This window comes from Acyrthosiphon pisum, chromosome A2 (assembly GCF_005508785.2).
Source record: "Acyrthosiphon pisum isolate AL4f chromosome A2, pea_aphid_22Mar2018_4r6ur, whole genome shotgun sequence".
NCBI classification, from domain to species: domain Eukaryota; kingdom Metazoa; phylum Arthropoda; class Insecta; order Hemiptera; family Aphididae; genus Acyrthosiphon; species Acyrthosiphon pisum.
Genome location: NC_042495.1, coordinates 14010832 through 14028131, shown reverse-complemented (window position 1 = coordinate 14028131; position 17300 = coordinate 14010832). Strand labels below are relative to the sequence as shown.

Sequence of the window (17300 nt, the reverse complement as noted above, 5' to 3'; positions counted from 1 at the left end):
CACACTGAGTACGCCTATACTACAAAGTTACCTCACCATTTATCCATTTTAGAAACACCCTGTAGATCTTTAAAAAAAATATTATATTATTTTTATTTTGTAATGCATATTAATAAATTTAAATTTTATGTTGTAAAAATGTATGGACGGTATATTGACTTCGCTTTAGAGTTTAGATAATGCTTCATGTCACGTTTGTATTCAACTGCTGTTAATAGATGTATCACGTATTCACGTCATCATGTCATACAACAATAATTATTATTTATTATTATAGGATTAATACTGCGGTTTGTTTAGGGCATAATCAGATGTAATATAAAATTTGAAAATTAAATCCTTATTAATTAGGTATTATTTATCTTCCCACAAATTTTTTTATTTTTATTTTTAATGTAAATTGACAACAATATGGCTATTAGTTATAATAAGTTATACCATGTTTAGTGCATGGGTATACCTAGCTTCAACACTGTGTGCAACATAATAATGTTATGTTTAGAACGATATTGTATGATATTATGATTCGATATAGTTCTTCGTTATAGTTTTTATATTCACGGAATATAATATATAAATAGATTTTTCAAATGGCAATTGGCATTGGCTAATTTTAATACAATCAAGTTTAATTTAAAGAGTTGTTCGCTATAATTGTGAATTATTCACACGTAATTTGAATACAAATCGAATACAGACTTTATTTTTAGTAAAATTATTAGTAAAGAATAAATAACGATGACAAATTTATTATACCATTGACTACTGTATTATACATTATATGGTTAACATCAGCATTGTATAACAAAATCAATTATTTAATGTCTTTAGTCTTATATATCTATACAATAACGTACAGAGTTTCAATAAATTTATGTTTGTCCACGTCGGCCGTCACATACTCGCATTCAAGTTTTTGATGTATCATCTTGGAAAATTATTATATTTAAGTATAAAATCTATAGGTATATTATATTGTAAGTTTGAGTATTTTTTTGTCATAATTAATCAATAATTAATATTGTTATTTTCGTATTTTCTAATAAACTGTGATGGCTAATTTAGGAGTGTTAATATTTAAAAAAATAAGTTATTAGTTTTAATCAAGTATTTAAATTGTTTTACCAAATATTATATTGGTTTTAAAGTTTAGCAAGAAGCTAGTTAAGGAGTTTCTAATAGGAAGGCGGTTGCAGCGTACTAGGGAAAAAGTGTAACTTTATAGAGAGAGACTTAGGTAGGTAATTTTTTTTTATTTTTTATTATTTGAAGAAATCTACAATCTATACATGTTCTTAGTATAATAAGTAGGTTTGATATATTATGACAAGAAAGAATGATATGAATAATGAGATTAGGGAAGATACCCAGTGGTAACACCCTATCAGGTAGGTAGGTAATTTAAACAATTTATTTAATGATATTTATATTTTTGGATGTTCTTACAGATTAATCACAATTATTAATTTTCAATTCTTTCAAAATGTATGAATCTTAAGAAAGAAATCAAGTAACTTAATATATTATACTATGTTAAAAAAATAAGTAAGCGATAGTCATGTTATCTGTGAAGTAACTTTATACTAGTTATATATACCTACCTAATAAACTTTTATTTGATATCCATTTAAATGATTAATGACTATAACTATTGATAGACGGTGTACTATTTTGATAGAATTGGTATCTGGAAAATGTATCTCAATAATTTCCAATCAACCCATGCCCTGCACGCGTTCTAATTATAATATAATATAATTTTTTGCGTAGGTATAGGTAATAAACCGACCTAGGTATATCGATTCCGCCGATTTTGTATCAATTCCGTCGGCTACTGTTCATAATAATAGATATTATCTTCCTATCGACTATATATATTATATATATAATATAGTATATATAGTATACTATATACTATATACTATACCGGCTGTTAATTCCACCTTGGATTCCACCTAGCCTTAAATTCAATAAAATATAAATATTTTTGCCATTTAAAATAATAATCTATAGGTATCATGCAAGTCACTATTTTTAATTATTTATGTTTTAATTTTGAAATAGATTATACCTACTAATAATATTATAATACATTTGTTGTATAACGTACTTACGCGTCAATGACTCATGTATAAACCATGATTCATAATATGGGTATTTTAAATAAATTATACATCATATACATATATTAATAGGTACATAATATTTTACATTAATAAATTGGACATTATGACTTGTGTTAACTGTTAATAGAATAATTATTTTAACAAAGAATGCAGTCTAAATTTTCTAACATTTATATAAATTTAAGACTTGGCGGAATCGACAACTTTAGTATAAGTAGGTAGTAGGTACTAGTTAATAATAATATTATTATTAAATATGGACAATAGCCGGCAGAATCGATAAATCGTCAATAAACTTGCTTTATTATAGTTCATCTTTTTTTTATCATTAGGTGGAATCCTCGGTTGAATTTTTCTATTTCATTTTAATGGTTCGTACAAATTTTAATTGAACTCCGTATAATATAATAAATAAATAAAGATTTAATATAATATTGAATGGCGCAGGTACTAAAAAACATTACTACTTACTACTAACATACAATTTACATTATTTTCTATGACTTATTTGCTAGAAGCTGTATTACTTAGTTTTATTAATTTGTCAATTGTCAGTAATTTTTGTATGATTTTGTTGTTATAATATATCAGATTTTAAAAACAATATAAATAATTTTATAAAATATCAGGTTGTATCAATCAAATAACTACCAAAACTATAACTCAGCTATTAGCCGTTAACTACAATAAAATTGGTAAGGTCAGATCTGAATATAAATTCACTCGGTTAAGTATATCTATTTAGAATAAGAAAAATTCATAAAATCAAACAAATATTTAGGTATATTGATTCTTGAGTGATACAGCGTCAGAAATAACGTATCGTTAACCATATCCATACCATATCAGATATAGCATTGTGTTAACCATATCCATTACCTGTAGTGACCTAGCATGATAAAAATAATAAACTTCATTTTTACATAAAATTACGGTAAAAAATTGCAATGTCTCTTGATTGACGAATGACAGTGACAGGTGGTACAGATTGTCGGTTGTGCATAATAATGATGCCGCCCCTAAATCCCTAAAAAATTTCCTCCCGTGCAGGACTTCTTTGGCTCTCTGATAATAATACCATTGTTATATCTTATAACGAGGAGTTGCATTACCATGACAATATTTATTACATACAACTATATGTCTATATCCAAATGTATTTTATGTTCAAGAGACTACCTAGCTATTACACATTTCATTTGTAGGACATTTGTAGTACCTTACCTGAGTGGCGTTAGCGTTAATAATATTGTTACGTATTATAACTATATCAAATATTTGTCTTATATTTAGACTATTACATATTATTATATTTTGCTTTGTTGGACTTTTGTAGTATATCCTGGCTCTAAAATATAGAACTTAGTAGTTATTAAATATAATTATGTCCACTCTAATCAGTCCCTATAATAGTAGCTATACTAATTCGGTTTTATTAATTCTAGCTCATTATTATTGTATTAATATACCTAAGTATATTTAATGTACCTATGTCTTATATTTATATTTACGTCAGTTCAATTCAAGGTGACCAATGACAATTCTTTTCCGTCTTTACAACATCCTAATAAATTATTTTGTCTGTATTTTAAAAATATTTCTATTCAGAATATTATAAATTCTTTTAACTACTCAGATAGATAAAAAAAAAAGTTAAAAAAAAATACAATGTTAGTCTTTTAAAAATATTTGTTGTGATTTTTCCATTAAATTTAAAAATAGCTAATTAAATACGTTAGCACCATTATAAACTAAAAAAAAAGAAGTTAATCTTAAAATGCTTAGTACCTACCAAGAGAGATGAAAAACAGATACCATTTAAAAATGTCTACAGCTATTATTTAGCAAGTGCCAGTAATTTGTGACTTATTTCAGTATAATATTAGGTGAGGTATTATAAGCTTTATAATATTTACGTAATAACGTTTAATAATAATATATTATATTACGTATATGGAGTACAAGGTGGCCGCGAAATTATGACGTTATGCGTATTTTTCAAATTCCCGTCATTGTCTAAATAATAGTCATATTAACAGTTATTGGTAGAGTTTTTTTTATCATTTACCTTATTATAATATTTTATAAAAAAAAAAAATGATTTTATTTTGTATATAATATATTCCTTTATGTACTAGGACTGCAATGCGGTTCGCTGATTGCAAGAAATTGAGCTGAGCGAGTTAAACACACCGAGGCTTACTGAACTTGTTTTTTGAATGACATGGATTTTTTAATTTTTTAATTTTTTAATTTCTTAATCGAGGCATGTTTCAAGTATATTTGTTGTGAAATTATTGATTTATGGCGGATCTATGTTTCTATGGAAATCAAAATTTAGTTTTTCGGTGATTATTCATCGATGGTAGGTAGGACATTGATCAAAACCACTTGTTGGTACTCAGCGATGTCCACACTATCACCTTGTCAAGCTTGGTCGAGATCGGTTAATCCGTTGCAAAGAAGTATGCCGTTTAGTAAACGGCTATCCCGCGTATAAGAGCTTCGCCTCGCTCAGCTCAATTAAATACATAAGAAATATATAGAATCTGAATACTGAAATTATATTACCTACTTATCTTTTTTTTTTACAAACATTTTCAAACAATAATTTAATTAAATATTAAAATTAATTTTTTTTTCTGAATAAACTAATATTTAAATTTATGGATACAAATAACGTTCCTGCCATTAATTCATTGTTCTATATTGTTTAAATGAAATTAAGTACATTAAAATGTTTGACTGATAGGTAGGTGTAGCCGATATTGATACACATAACTATATAGTCTATACTTATAGAGGCCACAACAATAGAACGTCTTATTTCTTTGTATTTATTTCTTTTAATTCAAGCTTAGCTACTAAATAATTAGTACTCGTATTTCTAAAACTGTTAGTATTGAATATGAAAGTATTATATTATTGTCATTTGTCTACTGGGTTTTTTCTACTGCTAGATAGTAGAGACAAAAAAAATCTTCTGTTGCGGTTTCTTATAAGTTATAAATATACAGTATACACAGTAACATACAGTACTTAGATACGTTCGTCGACATTAGATATACATTTCATCATTTATGTCAATGGCAATCGCATTGGTATACGCGGTCTTTCATATTAATTATATTTTAAAAGTTTATCAAGGTTTTTATGTAGGTAACTAAACAAAAAACAAGAATATGTATGGGCCTAAAACTGTATCTAAAACTAAGTTTTATACTGTAAAATAATAAGACATACGTGGTACACGTTAGGTATACATTTAAATTAGTTAATATTTTTTTTCTTTTACGTACAATTTAAAACGAAGATAGGTACCTACATAATAATTAATCATATTTTTTTAATAATCTAATGATATAATATATAATATAATACTATATTATCACGTATTTATAAAAAAACTTATCTTTAGATATTTCCGCACTGTATGAAATTTAAACTTATAAATGATAACGTAAAAATATTGATATATACATAAAATATATCGTAATAGGTACTGGTACAAATTTTAAAAGGTATTTAAATGCATGTTGTACAACCAGTTCATGAATATTATACTCTTTTTTACTACCTAGTTTATTTGATAGATCTATATTTTTAACCTTTTCTGATACAAATACCTAACTTTTAATGTTGTTGATAAAAAATAGATTTAAAAACAAATTATTACTATATAGTAGGTATTTAGTATATTTTTACAACTAATTAAGAACATTTAAAGAGCTAATTTAATAGGTCTTTATTATGCTAACCCCGAGCTAACCTTTTATGATATAAATAGTTTTTGATTTTGTTGATTTGGTTACTATTATAATAATTATTATGGAAAATTTATACCTACAACAAATTAAGAACATTTTAGGAACTCTCTTCATCCTGATCTCACATAATTGTAAAACTTCCAATCAAAGTCAATATTGGAGTATAAAACTAATTGAGATTAAACACATTTTTTATTATTTGGATTAAATATATTTTTTATATTGCAATCAGATAATAATTATACCCTGAAGTTAAGCAGTATTTTGAAACTATATCATATAATAGTCACTTTGAAATGAATAATATAATAGTTGGTAACACAACTATAGGTACCTCTATTGACCGTGGATATATCTAAATTAAGGATAAACGGGAATTTTTACGCAAAATTTGTTTTCGAGAAAATTGATTTTGGTTTTTGGTGTAACTTTAAAACAAATGACCGTAGATACATGAAATTTTCACTGGTTGTTTATATTTCAAATTTCTATACATGATAAAATTTTCAAAATATTTTGATTTGTTTTAAACTATTTAGGAACATTTTCAGTTTCCAATTTTTTTAGTTTTTTTTTCTATGAATATCAATAAAACTTTATTTGTTAAGTAAAAATACTTGAAAATTTAATAAAAGGCTCCTACTATATTGTTACAATGATATTTGAAAAATATTAAAAATCCATAGTCACAATTTTTTTTTATAAGCATCTAAAGTTCAAATATTGACAAAATACGTAAAAATGACGAAAATGTGCAAATTATTTTGAGTTAGAAATTCATGAAAAATTTTCTTTTTAAATCTAAGATTTGAAAATGTAATACAAGATTCCTCATAAGTTTGACTACCTTTTTCAAAAAAATAAATGTCTACAAGCAAGTCAAATTAAATTGTTATAAGTGTTTGAAATTCATTTTTTTACAACATTTGATATTCACTAGATTTCTCATGTAACGATTTTCTTATTTTATTGTAATTAAAAAACGAATGACTGTAGATACTTGAAAATTTAACTGAATGTTTATATCAGCATTTTCTATATACGATAACATTTTGAAAATAATTTGACTCTTTTTGAGCTGCTTACAGACATTCTCAGTTTTCAATTTTTTTTAGTTTTTTTTTCTATAAATACCAATAAAATTTTGGTTGGCTCCTGATATATTGTTACAATAGCAGTTGAAAAATATTAAAAATACATAGGCACAATTTTTTTTTATAAGCATTTAAAGATCAAATTTTAACAAAATATATCAAATTTAAAATTGAATAATTATTTTGTAGTTAAAATTGATAAAATGTTCAACTTTTATATCTAAAGATTAAAATTTAAAACAAAATTCCACGTAAGTAGTTAATTCAGTTACCAAAAAATCTAAAAAAATTCATATGCACAGTTTATTTTTATACTCATTTCAAATTAAATTTTGAACGAAATTACATATTAAAAAACCTAGAATAACTATTTTAGTTATTTTACCTACTGTACAGCAGAGTGACATAAACTTGCCCACCTTTTTTTCAGTTTTTTTTCCATAAATGTCAATAAAATGTTATAATATATTGATATAATGGCAGTTGAAAAATATAAAAAATACTGTCTCAAATTTTGACAAAATACGTAAAAATCACGAAAATGTAGAAATTATTTTTAGTTAGAAATCCATGGAAAAAATTTTTAAATTGAATGCAATATTCCTCATAAGTTCGTCTTCTATTATTGAGAAAAATCCCAGCCAGAAAGTCAAATTAATTTTTTATGAGCGTTAGAAGTTTAAATGTTTACAACATTGGATATTCTCTCGATTTCTAATATATCGATTTTCTTATTTTGTTGTAACACTAGATACTTGATATTGACACCATATCTTTATTTTATCAATTCCCATACTCTATAATATTTCCAAAATATTGACTCGTTTTTAGCTTTTTACAGACATTTTCAATTTTTTTATTTTTTTTTTTTACAGTCTGAGTGGAGCGATGAATGTATTGGTTTTACAATTATGTGTGTTTTTTAATTTTTTAATTTTTCAACTTAACGGGAAAGTGAATCTAGTTGGTACTTTTGGGAGGTCACAATTTAAAATTCGCATTAGTTTTCCCTCGATTTTTCTAAAGCATCCGGAAAAACAAAATAAAAATTAAGGAAAAACGGGAATTTTTATGTAAAATCGGTTTTTGACAAAATCGATTTTGGCTTTTGGTGTTAATCTAAAACATGATCGTAAATACATGAAATTTTCACTAAATGTTTATATCAGCCTTTTCTTTACATGAAAACATTTTCAAAATATTTTGACTTGTTTTGAGCTGTTTACGGATATACTCAGTTTCCAACTTTTTTAGGTTTTTTTTCTATTAATGTCAATAAAACTTTATTTGTTGTGTAAAAAAGCGTGAAAATGTAATGCAAGGCTACTGATATATACCTAGTTACAATTAGATTTAAAAAATATTAAAAATCCTTAGTCACATTTTTTTTTTACAAGCTCTTATAGTTCAAATCATCTATTTACATAATTTCTACCAGAAGGAGTGCTTCGATTTCAACATATAGTACCTTGTCTTTTGGTAAATTGGATCATTATGGTACTTTAGGGAGGTCATTTTCTCAATTGTTATTTAATGCCACGAGAAAAACCACAGATAAATTACGAAAAACCGTTAAAAAATGGGATTTTAATTTTTAACGCTTTGTTTATCACCATAGAAACGAATAAAAAATAATAATATTATAATATTAATTCAACCTACAGGCTATAATTAATAATAACCATATAAAATATCCAGACTGACAAACCGTCTCCGCTCAAAATCGTTTTTCTTATACAATGATATTATATCATTGAATTCAAGTTAAATTCAATCCATTATACATTGACCCACTTGTAGCCTACTGTACAGCGGAGCCATATCCACTTACCCACTTTTTTTTCTTCTATAGGTAATTGTATTCTCAAATATTAGGTATATTTTAATTTATTACACACTTCTATTAATTTCTCAATTGTACGGGCAATGTTCGAATCAGTGCAATTCAATATACTTTTCTTGAAAATCTAAATTACACATATAACTATATCAGTATATCACTATCATATGGCTGAATATATTATTATGATATGATTAAATGCTCGATTAAATGTTTATGTAGGTGTAATAAAGTAGCACATATTTTTATTGCTTAATATGCGATTGTACCTATATATTAATTTGTGTAGTTTTAATTTCCTATGAAATATATTATGTTACGATAAATTCTCTTCGTTTCTCAACCTATTCTTGCATGCACTGATATTTATTTTAAGTTCTTAGATTCTTTATTCATTTATTCTTAATTTAAATTCATATTATTAACTATTAATACCATCATTTTATATTGATTACAATAATGTTTTTATGTCCTCAGTCCTGTATGTAATGATATAAAACATAGGTAGTGTAATTACTAATTTGTGCAGGTGATTAACAATAAAAATAATAATAATATTAACATACATATATATATATATTTTCATAAATATATATTATGTATGTTATTATAGTTGGGCGCCTCTTGGACTTGTGTGAAAAATAATCCCACATTATATATAGCTGTAAACTTTGCTGTAAATGAATTGTCTTTATCACAATTTCATGGCAAATATCCATAACTCTGCATACATGTAATAATATTATAAGTATTATTTTGTATTGTAGAATTACGTACATTTATTATGGATATAGTTTTACCATAGTCTGTTATATTATTTTTTGCGTATTGTATATAATATTATTGATACAATACTTGTCTGTTTCATACATAGAAAAGTAAGAATTGATATTTCCTTTGTAATGTTTTAAACTTTGTTTTTTCATTAGAACTTACAAACAAGAATATATACAATATACAATCTGTAAAAATGCATACTATAGGTCAGGGATGGGCAACTCAAAGTAACTAGCGGGCCATTTTTAAGTACTTTAAAATCTAGCTTAAAAAAAGGTCCTGAAAATTTACTAACATTTATTTTTTACGCCTTTTAGTGGACATTTTTAAAATAATTACAACAAAACACGAAAATAATAGTATAATAAAATTGTATGTAAAATGTAGCGCGGGCCAGATAAAAAAGGTACGCGGGCCGCCATTTGCCCATCCCTGCTATAGGTAATATGGGGGTGGGAGTACAAGTATACGGGATGGACTGCTTGATCAAAAGGGGGGGGGGGTCCAATGGCCCTACTTAATTTATGTTTGAAGCTATAAAAGTATAAAACCTTAAATCCAGCCATAGTCGTAATGAAATAAATTAAAACTTATTATCTATAATTTTAAACTATTTTTGAAGGTTTCTTATATTATACAATATACAATATATACGTTGTATATTTTTATTACTTGTAATATATCAAGATATTTTAAAGTGCAGAGCTGTCTCTGTCACTTTTCTCACTGTTTGACACTTATTTTAGGTTTGGTCATTTTTTGTCATTATATTTCGAAAACTGTCACTTATCTCACTTATAGCCGTTCATTATAACGTTTTGAGACAGAAACCAAAATTAATCATGTAATTTTTAAGACTGTTCATTTAATTTTACCCATGGACTAAAATATTTAATATACTAACTAATTTATCTTGGTCCGTAATTTTATCACAAAATAGGTCTGGATAATGTCCATTCTGATTGCGCCTATTCTGTGATTGTTGTAGACTATCAAAAAAAAATGTTTTATGGTAATTTTGTATGACCAGTGACGCAGCATTCAAATGGGATTTAGTCTGTATCATAGCCATGCTTACTTTGAAATGTTGTTTTAATACGTTTCTATGATTATATTTATATTGTTCCTTAAAATATCTGAATAATCAACTGAATTTTTTCGGGTGATTGCAAATTGCGTCCACAGTGAACACGTAGTAAAAATTGAAAATAGTGTATAGTGAACTGCGCCCGGAATTTTTCGGTTTTTAAAATGGGTGTAGTATAAGTGACATTGAATTTATCGCTATCTTTTTTAAACACATGTAAGTACATGGGTTTTAAAAGTCCAATGTTTATCGATTTAATCGTTATGGTATTATCCATAAATACTATTCATACTTCATATAATTTTTCCTTTTTTCGTTAACTACCTATTTTATTTTAATCATACCAAAAAATCATTTTTGGAGAACAGTGATAGCTTCCTCACTATGATGTCGTCGGGGTAATACTATCATAAGTATAATATTACTTATAAATTTATAAATTAAAAGTCTGCTAGACGAAATTTACTATATTATACATAGAAATGTATTAGGTATTTGGTGCAATTTACGTTTGTTCATTTTTTGATGTAGGTATTTTGATAAAACTCACTAAGTGATAATATTTATTTTCGTGGCTAATGACATTATATTATGCAAAGAGCAAACATTGCGCAATACGTTAATGTTATCATGAAATAATAAATAAATGAGTTTATAAACAGTGATAAAGTTTATGTAACTTATGTAAATCAAATCATCATGTCTGAACAATGTGATGGTCCCATTTTTACTGAGGTGATATTTGTTTTAATCAAGGTACCTAAATTAGTTTATCGTAACTTCACAGTATACCTAACAAGTTTCGTTTACTTTATAAAAAAAAAATGTATTGACTCTTTGAATCATGAGATAATAATATGTTTCGTATAATATGTAGGTTATTCACATTTTAAATGGGTTTGCAGTTTACGGAATTAAACATTATAAACAAATGTTTCCTTATATTTTTATAACATTAATTACTATAATAAATTAATTAACTAATATTTGTTTATATATTTCTGTCCTAAAAACTGTTCACCAGCTTGAAAATAATCACATAATAAAAATAAAAAAATAAATATACGGGACTAACTTTTTTTTTCTATTGATTATTTTTGTAGTTATTTAAAAATGTAGTAATAATCTGTAGCACAGAATGCTTTTAATTAACCTTTATTTTATTAATACAATAATACCTAGTAATTTTTTGATTTTGTCTAATTTTTATATAAAATAAGTAGACGTTTTTTTAAAAATATGACGATTTATCATTAATGTTAATTGTATACCTACCAAATATCATCAGTATACTGCTCTGTATGCTATCCAGCTTCTATATGTTTTATTTTCTTATATCCTTAAAACGATTTGTTGGTCAAGTATTCTTACTAGCGATTCATATTTCACCTGCTTATATAATAGGTAATTAAATATAGGTATGCGTAATTTTTTTTTTAATACCTACGCAATGCTTAATTTTTTGGTAGGTATATACATAATATTAATGAGGTTATCGAAGGTTAAAATTCATTATCAGTAAATGTTCGTTTAATAATATATTTTTTAAGTTCATATAATAATACATTTTTTAAGTTCGTATAATAATATATTTTTTACTTAATCTATTACCTAGTAATCAAATAAATAGCTGGAACTCAAAATATTATAGGTATGTAAATAGTTTGGATTTGCACAGTTATATGTGATGATTTTATGCGTCCTTGACATATTATTATATACCTATAGTTCCAATGAACGAACATTTTCATTATTGTTTTGCTCAATGTCTACTTTTGTTGTGCATAACGTATGTATTCTCTAATTACTCTAGTATTCAAGGTTGTTCTTCCAATTCGTTCAAATGTTAAATACTTCATTGTTCGTTGAGTTCGGAGATCTCATAATTTGCTCGAGTTAGAATACATAACTGTATTAAAATAATTATAATGGGTTATTGCTTGTCTAATTTTTACTTCTTATTGCTGTCATTAATTTATTAAAATAATTTAATATTTAAATTTAATATGGATTTATATATTTATAAATAAAATATCGTAGATAATTTTTATTTAAAATGTTTTGCAGCTGTTAATATTTAATAATATCCTAGGTAGGTTGTATACATTGGGCATTGACAGAAATAAATTATGAATTTAACTTTGTTCAAGCAACGTGTTACAGTTGCAACTAATATTATTTTATTGTGTAGATTAATATACGTACATTTTGTACCTACTTATTAGAACCTCACATTTTTCTGTTAGATAGTTTTTGAAAAAATCGTATACAAATCGTATACTATACAGCAAAATAACAAAACCGAGGAAGTTTCACTGCTGTATAGAAGGTATTTGTGTATGTGATTATTGAGTATGTCACTGTAATGAAGCATATGGATGTATTAAATTTAAATTCAACAATTGTATTAAGAAGACGTCACACCGTATTTTTATTATTTGGAGAACATTAATATATTTAAAGTTATTAGTTTGAGAACATTTGGTTTTTTTTTTTATTTGATTATCAAAAATGATTGGTTAGTGTTATCAACAAAAAATAAAACACTACGATAAAGTTCTTCCCTATGTTGTGGAATTTCGGTAATTCTACTATAAATACTGAGGGAAAACAGTTTTTTCTGTTGTACAATTCATTGTAAGACGGATCCAACATAATATGCGGGTGTGCCATCCTCATTGCACACGAATAACGATGTTAAGTGAAACGGTGGATGAGTCTCTATTTCTAACGATATTTTACGATTATTTCTATAGCTATTAGTGAATTATTTTTTCTATTAGTAAGTTTAGTCTTAAACATTTTAGCTAAGTTTTAATAAATCAGTTATATTATTGCTATTATTAGGTAAATTATAAGTCAATACAGCGTACCGCAGAATTGTGTGATATAGGCTTATTATGTATAGAAAATAATAATTTTAGCAATAGTGAAATGTTTCAAGTGATTTTGGTGTATATTTTTTTTATATTACCTACCTAAACAAAATACCAAGCGAAGAGAAATTGATATTTTACTTTTGAATATCCAATTTTGTCAAAATGTGAACTTCTAACGCTCATAAAAAATAATGTGGCTTAAGTGACATTTTTTTTTAAATTGCAGTAAGACCAACTTATGAGTAAACTTGTATTCAACTTGCAAGCAAAAGTTATTAAAGTTAAAAATTATATTTGTATTTTAAACTACAAAATAATTTTCACATTTTTGTTATTTTCGTCATTTTGACAAAATTTGATCTTCAGACGCTTACAAAAAAAATGTGACTAGATTTTTGAGTTTTAATTGCCGTTAAAAACCTTAGAAGAACCTTGGGTAACATAATATTCAAACTTATTTTACTTGAAAAAATCCACATCATATTCAATACATTCATCGCCCTAAATCGTATATACAATACGTTTTAAGTTTCAACTAAATCCTAAATAGTCATTTTTGCCTAGGTTATAAATTTGTTGCTTTGAATTATTTTTAAAATCAAATGATTTATCATAGATTTCAAGCCTAAATCAAAACTCAGCATTTTTATAATCATATATTATTTATTAACGTTACATTAAAATTACCTATATAGACAGGGAACAGTATATTTATTATTTAATATAATATAATATAATTTATGTTGCGATAGCTGAATGCCGTAATTTATGTTTGAAAATTATATATTTATGTATTGTACCTATGTGATATTGTACAAGACATTGATGATAAAAAAAAATATAAATATTTGGTTTATTAGTAAATAATAATTTATATTTTATTTTATTTTGTTTTAGGTAAATTATCATGGACGCTGGGTTTAAAGAAGAGCGGCCTCCTCATCCTAGAGCAAAAGCCAACATTTTTGAAATCCTCACATTTGGGTAATCATTATAAATAAATTATACATAAACATTTTTACTCCATCAAAATAACTGATTGGTGTACTGCTTAATTCTTAGTTACATCTATTTTTAATGGGTTATATGTTATATCACCAATCTGTACTGTATAATATAGTGAACATTTTGAAATATAAAAACGTGTATACTTAAATTCTCTTGGTATAGTTATTAATTGTTAGTGTGCAAAATGTTTATGGTAACAATTAATTCTATTTTTTTTTTAAATGTGCCGTGTTTTTTGTAATCAAAAACACTGCGAATAAAAACGATGTGTTCATTTTAAAATATACGAAACAGGAAATACGTAGATAACATTTTACTAAATGAGCACGCACGTACAACACAAGATGTTTTTTTTTTAATTATGTAATTTTCTCATTAAAGTAAAATAAGTGTATAGATAATTTAATGCATATTGCCAATATTTATGTTTGTATTTTGGGGTATAAGCAAAATAGGTAAGTACCTATGCCTTGTTATCTCTAAAACAAAACATTTTTAATGATATTATTTGCACCTTTGCACCTTAGACCAGATCGATCATTACTTGTAAAAGGTCTTAAGATCTAAGTTCTGCACAATTGGTACCTATTATCTTCCAGACTATCCTAGTTAGAATCTTTGGAATTTTCCTTTGTTTACTCAGATTTCATAATACGTTCAGTGTTCAGTGCAAACCACTTATAATAAATTATATACACAGTACCCACTTCACGATAAATAAATTTATTTTTTGTTCCAGTTACATACGATTATTAACGATAAAGAAAGAATACTAAATAAGCTTTTATATTTTAAAATAACGATAAATCAATGTATTTAAGAATTATTTTATATAATAAAAGTATGCTTATATAGTAGATACTACCTTTAGTGGTAATGTTAAACGTATAATTTGTGTGATATTATTATTCCTATTATATCTCAATTATTAGAAGTGCATCATAATTGACAATTGTTATTATACATAAACAACCAAGAGGCTATTTGAACTTAAAATTATTTTATTAAGTGTTAATCGCTTCTCCCTCTTCGCTAATAGGTATGTGTAGATAATCTTTGCCGGGAAAAAAGGTATAATTTGATTTTAATTCATACTAGGTCTAGGTTATTAGTATTTAGTTGAATCAGTGCAGTTGGATAAGTTACTTAGAGATTAAAGTAATGGAATTCGTCTATTCGTTACTCAACAGAAATTTTAATGGTATTACTAAAAAGTATCCACCTACGTTATAGTAAAAAAAAGGTTCATATTTTGTATTTCTTTATTTTCTTAATTTCTTTGAACAATCGTCACTCGAAAAGCAACTTTAGTAGATATGGTAGAGATACAATATAAGTATAATTTTTTAAAAAAACAGTTAAAAATAATAATAGTTATAGAGACATAACATAAAACAATTATTAATATTTAAGTATTAAAATATATTTGTGTTAATACGTAGATAAAAAAATCAAAATAACACCAGTCCACACTACCTTATTATTGGAAACGTACTATGTATTTCGAGAAAAGTAAATTAAAATATTATTCATTTAATCAAAGAAGCACAAGACACAAAAATTAATTTTTTAATTTGAAAAGAATGTTCAATTCTAAGAATAATGATATACCTAGGTTTTACGTTTCTACTCTCATTATTCAATGAGTTATGACTTATGAATAATTGAAAAAAATACGGCCCGAACTCGCGGTAATTGCCTATCTTATACCTGTAAATGATACCAGCTTCAAACAATAATTTACCTACCTTTAAAGTATATTTTCTAATTTATGTTGTACGTATGTAGTGTATTTTTATTTCTGAAAACGTTAGTAGAACCAAAATTTTTTTCAAGTGTTAAGTTTTTTTGAAATATTTGAGATATCTATTAAAATAAATCGACGCGCTGCCCCGTTGTAACTGCAATGTATGTACGTAACGAAAATATATATTTAGTATTTTTAATATTAAAAAGGTGGGCAAGTGGGTGTCGCTCTGCTGTACAGTAGGTTACAAGTGGGTCACTGTAATGGATGATGTTAAATTTGAATTCAATGATTTAATATCATTATATAGGAAAAACGATTCTGAGCAAAAACGGTCAGCCTATGATATTACTAAGTATATAATTGATGATATTATTGTGAATAAAGTAATTATATAATTTATAGCCTATTTACGTGGAACCTAGTTTGTAATTTTCAATCCTTAGATGTATAAAAATTGAATATTTTAAACATTTTTAACTACAAAATAATTATTAAATTTTGTCGAAATTATAAAAAAAGTTTGTGCCTATGTATTTTTAATATTTTTTAACTGCCATTGTAACAATTTATCAGGAGCCTTGTATTAAATTTTCATGCATTTTTACCCAACAAATAATATTTTATTGATAATTGTAGAAAAAAAACCAAAAAAATTTAAAACTGACAATGCCCGTAAATAGCTCAAAAAGAATCAAAATTTGATGGTGTATATAAAATAAGAATATAAACATTCAGTCATGTATCTACGGTCATTTGTTACACCGAAAATCAAAAAAAAATTTTTTTAATCTATAATATTCCAAACAAGTTGAAATGGTAATATTATTATACGTCATATTATAGGAATTAATTTATTAAAAGTAATGTCCATTATATTTTCGTTACATGGATACAATTCTAACGAAATTACGTAGCCCGTTATAAATATAGTAACACAGTTGTATAGGCGCATCTAAGAACATTTTTCGGGGG

The 17300-nt window shown here is 25.5% G+C and overlaps 1 long non-coding RNA gene across 1 annotated transcript in view; it reads left to right on the top strand.

The window, feature by feature from the left end:
• The window catches only part of LOC115034333, a 20363-nt gene extending 5843 nt beyond the window's left edge, over positions 1-14520 (top strand). The window contains exon 2 of the long non-coding RNA XR_003839705.1: positions 14468-14520. This is a non-coding gene — a long non-coding RNA (uncharacterized LOC115034333). The remainder of the gene's footprint in view (positions 1-14467) is intronic.
• Positions 14521-17300: the final 2780 nt, after the last annotated feature.